Genomic DNA, 11,143 nt, shown 5'->3' with positions numbered 1-11,143 from the left:
TGTACACACAGAGAGACACATACCTAATCGCATTTGACACAATCACACGTAGAGCATCCCATACATTCGATGTATCTGTTTGTGTGCCTGCTGTAAAAGCTGGTAACAATGAATTTCATGCATGTCAAATTCTACAATGTCATTTCGTGCTCTATCTTTGGATGTCACACTGTCGACGTAGTATTGTGATGTTCTTTCAATAACTTTCCACACTTTTGAGCTATATGACCACCAAATTCACTCCTCAGATCCTCTACAGCAGGGCTGCCAACTTTCACTCATTGAGAGTGAGACTCACTCATTTTGGTCCTTTCTCACTCTAAAACTGTATTTCATTTGCATGCATTTCTATTGATCTCACTCATTTTGACTCAGAAATTATAGCATTGGCTTATGGGAGTCTCACTCTCAAGTAGTTAAGTAGTTTCCAATGTTGGCAGCCCTGTCTACAGATGGCTTTCAAGTGCTAATGTTGTGAAATCCGACTACGTCAACAGTCAAAGAGTCAATGAACTGTACATTTGAAAATCACTGTAATCACAAATTCGATATGTGGGCGAGACATCACTTCGCTTTTGCCTTGTTAGATAGTGAATATTTGTGAAGCTTCCTTTTCTAATTCATACAGCACAGCATCAGCATACTTGTCTGAGATAGTGGTAAAGAAGATTAGAGACTGTGGCAACAACGTGCAAAATAAAGTTTTGTGCCTTTTTTGCTGAACAATCGTCGTATAGGAGGACGACAACCTGTTAGGTAATTTGGCTGAACAATAACTCTCCATTATTAGTGTTATAGAATAAATGACAATGATGTAGTTCTGCAGCATACTTTTCATTAGATACTTTCGCAACGACTCCATGTATACTTTTAATCGAACTAAGTATATATCCACGACTTGTACATGAATTACGGCAGAATGATTCGGTGAGGAAAGTTTTTCTGTCATGTCATTAAGGAAGGCGTGAACATGTCAATATTTTGCTATTTGTTCCATTTTTTTTTCTGAAGTGGTTTAATGTATTTTCCTAAAACATTTTTTGTTCTTTTATGTATACCTACATTGCATCCAGATGCCTATTCGTTGAAAAAAAATGTGGGCCATGTATTCAAAGGTAAAAGATCATAGGTTAAGGGACCTATAGGGTATACAACATTTCACTAGCTGTTTTTTTTTAGGGGGGGGGGACATGATTGAAAGTGTCCTAAAACCTTGTATAATACATGTATTTCGTTTTGTAGTCACGACACTTGCTATGTATGATGCCAAACTGTTTCCGCTCATACAAATGCAGCGGTTTCAAGGAAATAATTATGATATTCTTATACTTCATGATTTGGTAATGCTTAAGTGGTTCATAACATTCCATTGATACTATGTATAGAACAGAAAGTAGATTTGACAATGATGTTATGATATCCGCAATTTATTCTTCGACAGGTTCTATCGTCCTATTAATATGTATAAATTGAATACACGGTAGTCCCCTAGGGAGAAACTACAAGTTAGATAAGCTGCATTCATTTTGAACGCGACCATGGCGTTATAGCCAAAGATGATCTTTAAATCCCTGTGTGCCTGCATAGGATTGGAAAACGTGACGTCTTTGTGTGTGTAGAACTACGAAACAGAAACTGGTGCCTGCATTATTCTCAGTCCCTTTGTTAATCATAATGATGGTTTACTCATTGCAGTTCGAGAATCTCAGCTAGAGGGACTCGAATTGATCCCAAATCAGTCGGAATGCGTGTATCACCCATACAATATCTATGAACACATAACTGCAATCCAGCATAGTCTCCATTGATTGCCGATAAGGGCTGGTATCAAGTTCGGTTTTCATCGTATTGTTATATACTTTGTATTTAAATGTTTTCATCGAAATGCCCGTATACGGTATGCGTATCTCAGTTCATTCCTTAAACCATAGTCGTAATCTACGTGCCAAGAATCTCATGTTTTAAGTAAGTGTGAACTCCAAGACATGTCGTGATAAGGACTTCAAGACAATCGGCATCGTTATCATAAAAGAAACTCTTAATCATATGACATGTTTTAGATTTTATATAAATTCATGTTTACGCTAGAAACATATCTTTTTGATGACTCATGATGACATCACTGTTACATGTTACACTGTTTTCACATCGAGACCCTAATGCATTAATAGATATGATGAATACTGAGCTCAGGTCCGTGCAATCCTGGATTTATGCGAGCAAATTATCCTTGAACATAGAAAAACTCATTATATGGTATTCAGTAATTCTTTGAATGTTGTTCCATATGATATCAAAATAAATGATTTATGTTTAAAGCAGGCTAATAACACAAAGTTTTTAGGGCTTTGGATTGACCAAGAATTATCCTGGAAAACTCATGTTAATTTTGTAAGGAAAATTTTGTCTAGAAATATTGGAATTTTGAATAAGCTCAAACATTTCTTTCCTGTTCATATTTTGCAGAGTATATATTCTTGTTTAATATCTCCACACTTTAATTATGGAATTTTGGCTTGGGGAAATGCAATTTACTCATTACTAGATTCCCTTCTCCGTATTCAAAAGCGTGCAATAAGAATCATAAACCACGCCGCATATTTTGCTCATACCAATTGTTTTTTCCATCAAAACAGAATTCTGAAAATTTCAGACCTATTTTATTACAATCTCGGAATTTTCATGTATAAACTAACAACTAATGAATTACCATCTGTTTTTATCCACATGTTCAAAAGGAATCGCTCTATCCACTGTTATCCCACTCGCCAGAGTGACGCCTATCACCCAACGGCGTAGCCAGGATTTCATCTTAGGGGGGCGGTTAGTCTGCGAGGGAGCGAAGCGACCGAGCCCGAGCGAGCGGAGCGAGCGAGGGGGGGGGGGGGGGGGGGAGGGTGTGGGAGGGGGTGTCCCCCCTCCCACGGTGAGAACTTTTTGCATTTTGATGTTGTAAATGGTGCAATTTGATGCATGCTTTTGCGCGTTTTATCGACGTGAAACAGTCCCACTTGTTTAAGGTAGCAGTTTATTTTGATGTAGATTATTATTGAACAATTTGCCTATAAAATGGTATAATTCAAATACACTTCTTGTATTAATTCCTATCACTGAATATCATGAACGCGACTGAGCCCGAGCAAGCGGAGCGAGCGAGGGGGAGGGGAGGGTGTGGGAGGGGGTGTCCCCCCTCCCACGGTGAGAACTTTTTGCATTTTGATGTTGCAAATGGTGCAATTTTGATGCATGTTTTTGCGCGTTTTATCGACGTGAAACAGTAACATTAGTGTAAGGTAGCAGTATATTTTGATGTAGATTATTATTGAACAATTTGCATATAAAATGGTATCAATTTGAATAATCTTCTTGTATTAATTCTTTTCACTGAATATCATGAACGCGACTGAACCCGAGCGAGCGGAGCGAGCGAAGGGGGAGGGGGAGGGTGTGGGAGGGGGTGTCCCCCCTCCCACGGTGAGAACTTTTTGCATTTTGATGTTGTAAATGGTGCAATTTGATGCATGTTTTTTCGCGTTTTATCGACGTGAAACAGTAACATTAGTGTAAGGCAGCAGTATATTTTGATGTAGATTATCATTGAACAATTTGCCTATAATATGGTATGATTTAAATACACTTCTTGTATTAATTCTTTTCACTGAAAATCATGAACGCGACTGAACCCGAGCAAGCGGAGCGAGCGAAGGGAGAGGGGAGGGTGTGTCCCCCCTCCCACGGTGAGAACTTTTTGCATTTTGATAGTTGCAAATGATGCAGTTTGATGCATGTTTTTGCGCGCGTTATCGACGTGAAACAGTAACATTAGTGTAAGGTAGCAGTTAATCTTCTTGTATATACACTGAATATCATGAACGCGACTGAACCCGAGCGAGCGGAGCGAGCGAAGGAGGAGGGGGAGGATGTGGGAGGGGGTGTACCCCCTCCCACGGTGAGAACTTTTTGCATTTTGATGTTGCAAATGGTGCAACTTGATGCATGTTTTTGCGTGTTTTAACGAGTTGAAACAGTCCCACTTGTTTAAGGTTGCAGTATATTTTGATGTAGATTATCATTGAACAATTTGCCTATATTTAAATACACTTCTTGTATGAATTCTTACACTGAATATCATGAACGCTGTCTGTTCAGCAATCAAACAGAAAAAGCATGCACACGAGGTTGTAGATAGGGGCATATCCCCTCCCACACGAAGGGGATTTTGCGTTTTCAGACCTGAAATTCAGCGATCTGGTGCAAATTTTTGGTGCAATACTTTTTCATCGAAGTGTTAAAATCACGGAATTTAGCTCTTATTCCGAATGTGCACCATCTGTGTGTCAGTGTATAAAGTCTAGTGAGGTAGAGCGTAGGGGAAGGGGAATTCCGCCTCCCGCTCGCGGAGCTTTTGCGTTTTTAGAATTAATATAAAGCGATCTGGGTATAGCCACAGTCTACTTCTATGCATGGCGGAAGGGGGGGGGGGAGGGGGGAGGAGGGGCGGGTGAGCAGGGAGAAGGCGTGGGCGAGTGTTATCTCCACCTTTCCCTTCCGATGGAGCTTTTGCCTTTTTAAGGTTGAAATTGAGATATCTCGTATACGCATATTTGATGGAATCAACATTTGGGAAATCAAAAAAAAAAAAAACTGATGGGGGAGGGGACTGAGGGAGGAAAGGGTCGATTAAAAGGGGAAATTCCCCTTATACATGAGGGAACCTTGAGTTTTTGGAAGGTATGTGGTAAGTCTTGTGCACTCAGAATTATTCATAATTTTTTTTGTAAATCTAAAAAGTGTACTAAGCTAGGGAAAGAGGCACAGAGGGGGAGGGTTTGGGAGGGGGATACCCCCTCCCAAGCGCGAGAGATTTTGCATATTTTGAATTGAAATTCAACGATCTGGTGCACACTTTGAGTGAAATATTCAAAAAAAATATCTTATTTGATGAAAGGTTGCAAAGGAGACCCGCTTCATGTGCATGCATACAGTATACACGCATTTTTTTTTCCGCCTCCCAAATCCCCGGTCCAAATCTTAGGGGGGGGGGGGGGGGCGACCGCCCCCATCGCCCCCCCCCCCCCCCTGGCTACGCCAGTGCTATCACCTTCCCCGTACTCGCACTATTTTTGCAAAGAAAACAATTATATTTACTGGACCCAGATATTGGAATGATCTCCCTCTAGATATCACTTCTTCCTTATCTTTATTCACCTTCAAACGCAAATTAAAACAATAATTACTTAGTGGATACACACTACCAAGCTTTTAGCAACCTTTTTATGCTCCCAGTCTTTTGTCCTTGTCCGCAGCACCAAGTTATTCAAGTTATTTCATGGTACCGATATATCTTTTAAGAATATAGCATTTTTGTTATTCAAACACTGCGAGATTTGTATGCAGTCTGGTTTGTGCGATATATATGTGAGTCATTAGTTTATTACTCATCGATTTTTTTTTTGTACTAGTGTAATTTTAGTTGGTCAAGACAAACATATCCGTTCTCCGTGTAAAATTATATGCCTATGAACTCGGGAACCTACAGTTTTACCAGCTTTAAAGCTTTTATGTAGGCCCCATCATATTTCTTATACTCACTAGTGACATTTTCACACGATATCACCATGTACATTTGTGTCAAGTATATATTTTTTTCTTTTTCTTCTACAATCAAAAGACATGTTTGTACATATTTTGCATTCTTGGTTTGTTGTCAATAATTTTGTAATCTCATCATTGAGAAAATGGAAATATGAAATGAATTTGAACTGAACTGAACATGAATATTGCACGCATGGAAATAATTATGTGTTCCTTTAAATGCATACCACCAACTTCTCAAATCTTCTAACATTTCTTTTTTTTTTAGGTATGGTGTATACTTTAGAAATGTAAGTAGCATGATCTTGTTTTTGAGGATTGTGTACTGGTAAGAATCATATCTTAGTCTTATAGATTATGTGAATAAGTTCGCATTCAAGAACGTTTTGAATAAAACGTATCCAGACAACTGCATATCATATTTTACCTCTCCCTTCATGCAGATGTATAATCTTGCCTAGAAGGTTTGTTTGATGTAGTGATAGTGCTCACCTTATTGGAAAGGTGATTGGGTAAATTTTTTTATTTCAGTATATTATTCAAATACAACTAAGTTAACTTCTACATCAACACTTTCACAACTCACAAATGCCACACACACACGTTGTCGTTTCATGATTCACAAGATCCAAATTACACTAATCCTATTTACTTTGCAGAGTGCATCAACATAACTTTGATATACTGAGCAAATATGCTAACATCAGTTCGCACTATTCAAGGTTTAAAGTAGTTAGGCAACTAAAGTGTACCTGGTTATGTGATGCTAAGTTGCACCTTGAGATTGCTAGGCAATATTGCGCCTCTAAAGGAGCAGGCAGTGATTCTGACTGGCTCCTTTAAAATAGCAATTTTGCAGCAGTCATGGAGCAAATAAGCACCACATAGGTGCAATATTATACCTACAAGATTGCAACCTCAAGAGAGGGTACAGTCTTACATCCTTCGGGTACAAAGTTGCACCCAAAGGTACGAGGTTGCGTCTTTTTAAAGGGGGCAAAGTTGTTCCCGAGGGTGCAACTTTCACCCTTTCTTGCGGGTACAAAGCAGCACCCAAGGTTCCAAGATTGCACCCTCAAAAGATTGCACCCTCAAGACTTTGGGTGCTACTTTGGGTGTAAAATTGCACCAAAAAGTAAAGGCAATAAAGTACGCAAAGTTGCGTCGAAAGGTAAAGGGTGCAAGATCGCACCCTCAAGAAAGATGCAACTTAGCACCACTAAGTCTGGGTGGAAAGATGCACCCTCAAGAAAAGGTGCAACTTAGCACCACTTAGTGTGGGTGGAAAGATGCACCCAAGGGAATAACTTCGCACCCTCAATAAAGGGTTCAACTGGAGGTGCAAAGGTGCACCCACAGGGTGCAAGATTATACCCTTGCGCATGGTGCAACTGTTTTGCACCCATTTCTTGAGGGTGCGAAATAACACCCATAGGGGGCCGCTAGTATGACATCGCTTTGCACCTTAAAAGGTGTAAAAGTGAATCATTTTTTCTTAGTGTGTAGAGAGAGTTGGTTGCAAAAATGAAGTGAACAGTTGTGGTCATTTTGGCTCTCAGAAGGTTCAATTCTCGGTGTTGGTTCCAGATTGTTTGTCTGTGTATGACATGGTTTTGTTGGTGCATGACAGTGATAAGCAAGGGACCTATCTTAATATATCTATTTTGTTTGAAGAAATTATATCGAGTAGACAGTACTAAAATTGAACGTGAATCTGCACGACAGACAAAAATTATCTTAACATCTAGAGAGATAGACATACAGATAAACAAAGACAGATAGAGGTGTTGGGATTGTAGTACCATACCAATCCGCTAACTTTATGCGTAACAAATAAGACCTATATCCAATGTCTGGGGGAAAAATACACGCATACACGTACACACACACACACACACACAAAACAAACAAACAAACATACATGATGTTTCATTATTCATTACACAAATGAAGGGACCAGAATATGTCACTGTTGTAATCAATGGTTCTCCACACCTTCACAGCGCCAAATTAATATCAAATTGAGTAAATGTTATTGAAATCGAAGAGAATGCAATGCTTAATACGAATACTTAAAAGGGCATTGTACCGGTTTTTTATTTTTTTATATGTTGTTCTTTTAATTCTAAAAGACCCAGAGGTGCAAACAGAATCAAAATTTCATAACGATTTAGCCCGTAACTTCATGTTGAAAATGGAACTTTTTTGGCGAGAATTATGCTGATGAGCTGACGAGCCCGGATGTCGTGATGTCACAGGTACCAAATATATACTGATTACAAGCCCTCGCATACGCGTGCGTTAAATCGTGCCGAGTAGCAGACGACGCTTACGCCCAATTTAGCTAGCAGGCGGCACTTGTGTACTGTCCTATCCATGCAGCTGTCTCAAATTTCGCTGAACCAAATCGCACCAAAATTACAGGATATACTTCTAAGCATATTTCAAAATACTGTATTATATTTGAACGAAATCGGTAATCGAGAAGTATCAATATTGACGCCGACTTTCAAGTTGTCACAAAAAAAACTCACTCTTCGCGAGAGATCTTGGTAAACACGACATGCACAATCTAGAGCTGAAGTTAGCCGACTAGTACTGTGCGAACGGGGAATTTACGCGGGAACTAAACTAAAGAATGTCATGATTTTGGCGATTTGTGTGATTTACGAACTTAATTTTTCATTCAACTGAGCTCAAATAATTTATAAATTGATTTTTTGCTGCCGATTACTTGAAAGATTTGTCTCATGATATTAGATGGCTAACTTCAGTCTGTGCGTGCGCAGGCCGTAGGGCTACTAGGCCGCGATCACTCTTGTTTAGTCCTACAGAGCAGATTGTTTTTAGCGACGACAGGAAAGTCGACAACTTCACTTATGCTTCCCGACTTGCGATTTGGTTCCAATTAGCGTGAGCAAGTGGACATGAGTCATAAAATATTTCTTGTGATTTTTGGTGCAATTTGGTTAAGTGAATTTTGAGATATCTACATGGATACGGAAGTACTCTAGCACTATGCCTAGCGTTTAATACACCAGCGCTTGGATCGCGAAGTGGCGGCACTGTTTGTATCTACGTGGTCAGGCCACTCTTCCGAGGTATGGGTCCTACTAAAACTAGATCTAAGTTAGTCCATGGTGTTAATACGACCACCATGTGAGATTTATATCGACTACAAAAACATTGAAAATTCATAAAGCAGATACTTTTACCTGCAAAATTCAGCACAGAAACAACAGGGCCTGCAGGACAAGGGCCTATCTAGCGGCAACGCTAGACCTTGGAGTCTGGACTTTCGTCTGGACTTTCTTCAAGTTCTGGCAGCAGGGGTATGTATTGCATGCATACTAAACGTTTACGCTGTGCCTATTGAGCGCTGTGCACGTACAGCTGTCGACGGGGCGGCGAGTAGAATCTTCTCGGTCCTTGACTGCTCACTAGTCCTAGTCCTAGTTCTAGTCTAGAGTCTATATGTACTGGGTGCTGAATTCTTCTAACTAGGCGTAAACCGTGATTGCCGTTGACTATTTTTTGGATTTAGATTTTAAGAATCACTCAGTACTCATCTTCGTTAGATAGTTTGAACTGTGATGTCGAACCATTATCGCTTATCATCAATGCATAACTAGTTATATAGTGCAACGTTACTTACCCTTACACACAGTTTTCTGGGCAGCACGTTCGGACAATGATGCCAATTTCATTTTGCATATCTGGAATATTCCCCACGAATTTTATCTAAATAAAAATGTTTTGAAGAGATTCCTTTTAGAAATTAATAAATATTGTTTAACATGTTTATTTCAGCTCCATATTGCAATTTTACTAAATAACAGTTTTTTTCAGTACTTCGTGTGAGATTTCATCAGTAAATTGACATGTGTAGTTCGTTTTGCTAAAGTCGGAGGTTGGCACCTGTGACGTATGCCAAATTGTGTGGATCGTTCCTTGGCTTGCTCGTTTTCATTTTTTTTTTCAAAAAATCATTACAGGCTTATCCTGGGTTTTAGAATCCTCTCTTTCCAGTTGAAGGCATCAATAAAATGTAGATTAGAATTATCAGACAAGTAGAAAATGTCAGTACAGGTTTCTTTTAAAAAAATATAAGATCAAACGTTATACTCAGTTTTGAGCATTGTGTAGCAATGTTATTATAGTAAATCAAACAAAGTTTGGTTTTTTTGAAGGAGAAATCGTTATATCATCGACATTATTCCAATTGCTAGAGGAAGAGAAACAGAGAGAGAGAGAGAGAGAGAGAGATCTGTAAGGAGGTAGACGTAGGTGGGGCTGTTTGGTATGGTGGTTCAGAGTGGGGGTTAGGGGTTCACAAAGAAATGGATATGAATTCTGTCACGTTTTTTGCGTAAACACCATGACTTTCATATAAATGATCTCATAGGAACGGGATGGTACTAAATACAGAATTTTATCACGTGACGCTTTTGTGTAAACATTGGGAATATCCGCTCATTTGCGTGTGACAAAATACAACTTATCAATAAAAGCGAGTTTCATTACTAAACAATCAACAATATTTCACCTTGTGTGAGCTTTCGCCTACTGTTTTCTGCAGGCTTCTTCAGACTGGCGTTGACTCGCCGTAGATGGGGTATCGGCAGTCTTACAATCCGAGAGAATTAAATGTGAATGTACGGTGGAGATAATCTCTTGCGATACGGGCAGGGTGATGAATTAAGGTACTGGCAATAAACGACCTCTCTTTTAGCAAGGCATAAACAGCTACTGAAGCTCAAATTTCGAATCGATTATTAGTTGTTGCTGTTTCAGGCAATGTTTCTAGTAGCCAGGTAATCAGCTTAAGCAGATCAACTGACAAAGGAATGGTAGAGGATAAGAGAGACGTTTTTTGTGTTCCTGACAAACCTTTTTAAGATGTGTATGTAGCTATTGCCCTCCCTGACTTTTCTTGCAAAAGGACCAATAAAATCCCCTCCAAAGTGATATACAAGACTATATAAAATTCAAGACATCTGCAGTATTTTTATAGTCATTTTTGTTACTTATGGTTATGAATCTTAAACAAAGACCTATAGCAGAACTTCTTTACTGGAAACATAACATTGTGCTAAAGGGAGAAAAACACCGTTATTAACTATAGAAATTATTTCAAGTGGATTTATGCCCTTATGAAAAAAAAATATTCATGCACAGTCGAATCGGGTTATAATCATGATAATGCTTCAATGTTGATATTGCATATTATTCAGCGCATGAAAGAACATCGTTGAACGTCATAGATTATCATCTCGAAATAAGCATGAACGTATCAACAAGGGGGATTGTGTTATACTGTTGGTCAAGTGCAGTATCTTAGTAGTTATCATGCAACTGTACGGGATTTTAACAAGAAGAAAACAAAATCAGTGGGAAACGGGACTATGTTCAACACATGAAAAAAATTCATAATAGCATATTAAGCCACAGCAAGTCGAATTGGGTGACAGAAAGGAAACATAATACAAGCCATACAAAAAAAAATTGTAAACAGGACGGTATTCCGAAATATAACATGTTAATTTTG

This window comes from Diadema antillarum, unplaced genomic scaffold, assembly GCF_040938485.1.
Source record: "Diadema antillarum isolate AM-2024a unplaced genomic scaffold, OU_Dant_1.0 scf00000009, whole genome shotgun sequence".
In the NCBI taxonomy this organism is placed as follows: Eukaryota; Metazoa; Echinodermata; class Echinoidea; order Diadematoida; family Diadematidae; genus Diadema; species Diadema antillarum.
This window is presented reverse-complemented; position numbering follows the sequence as displayed.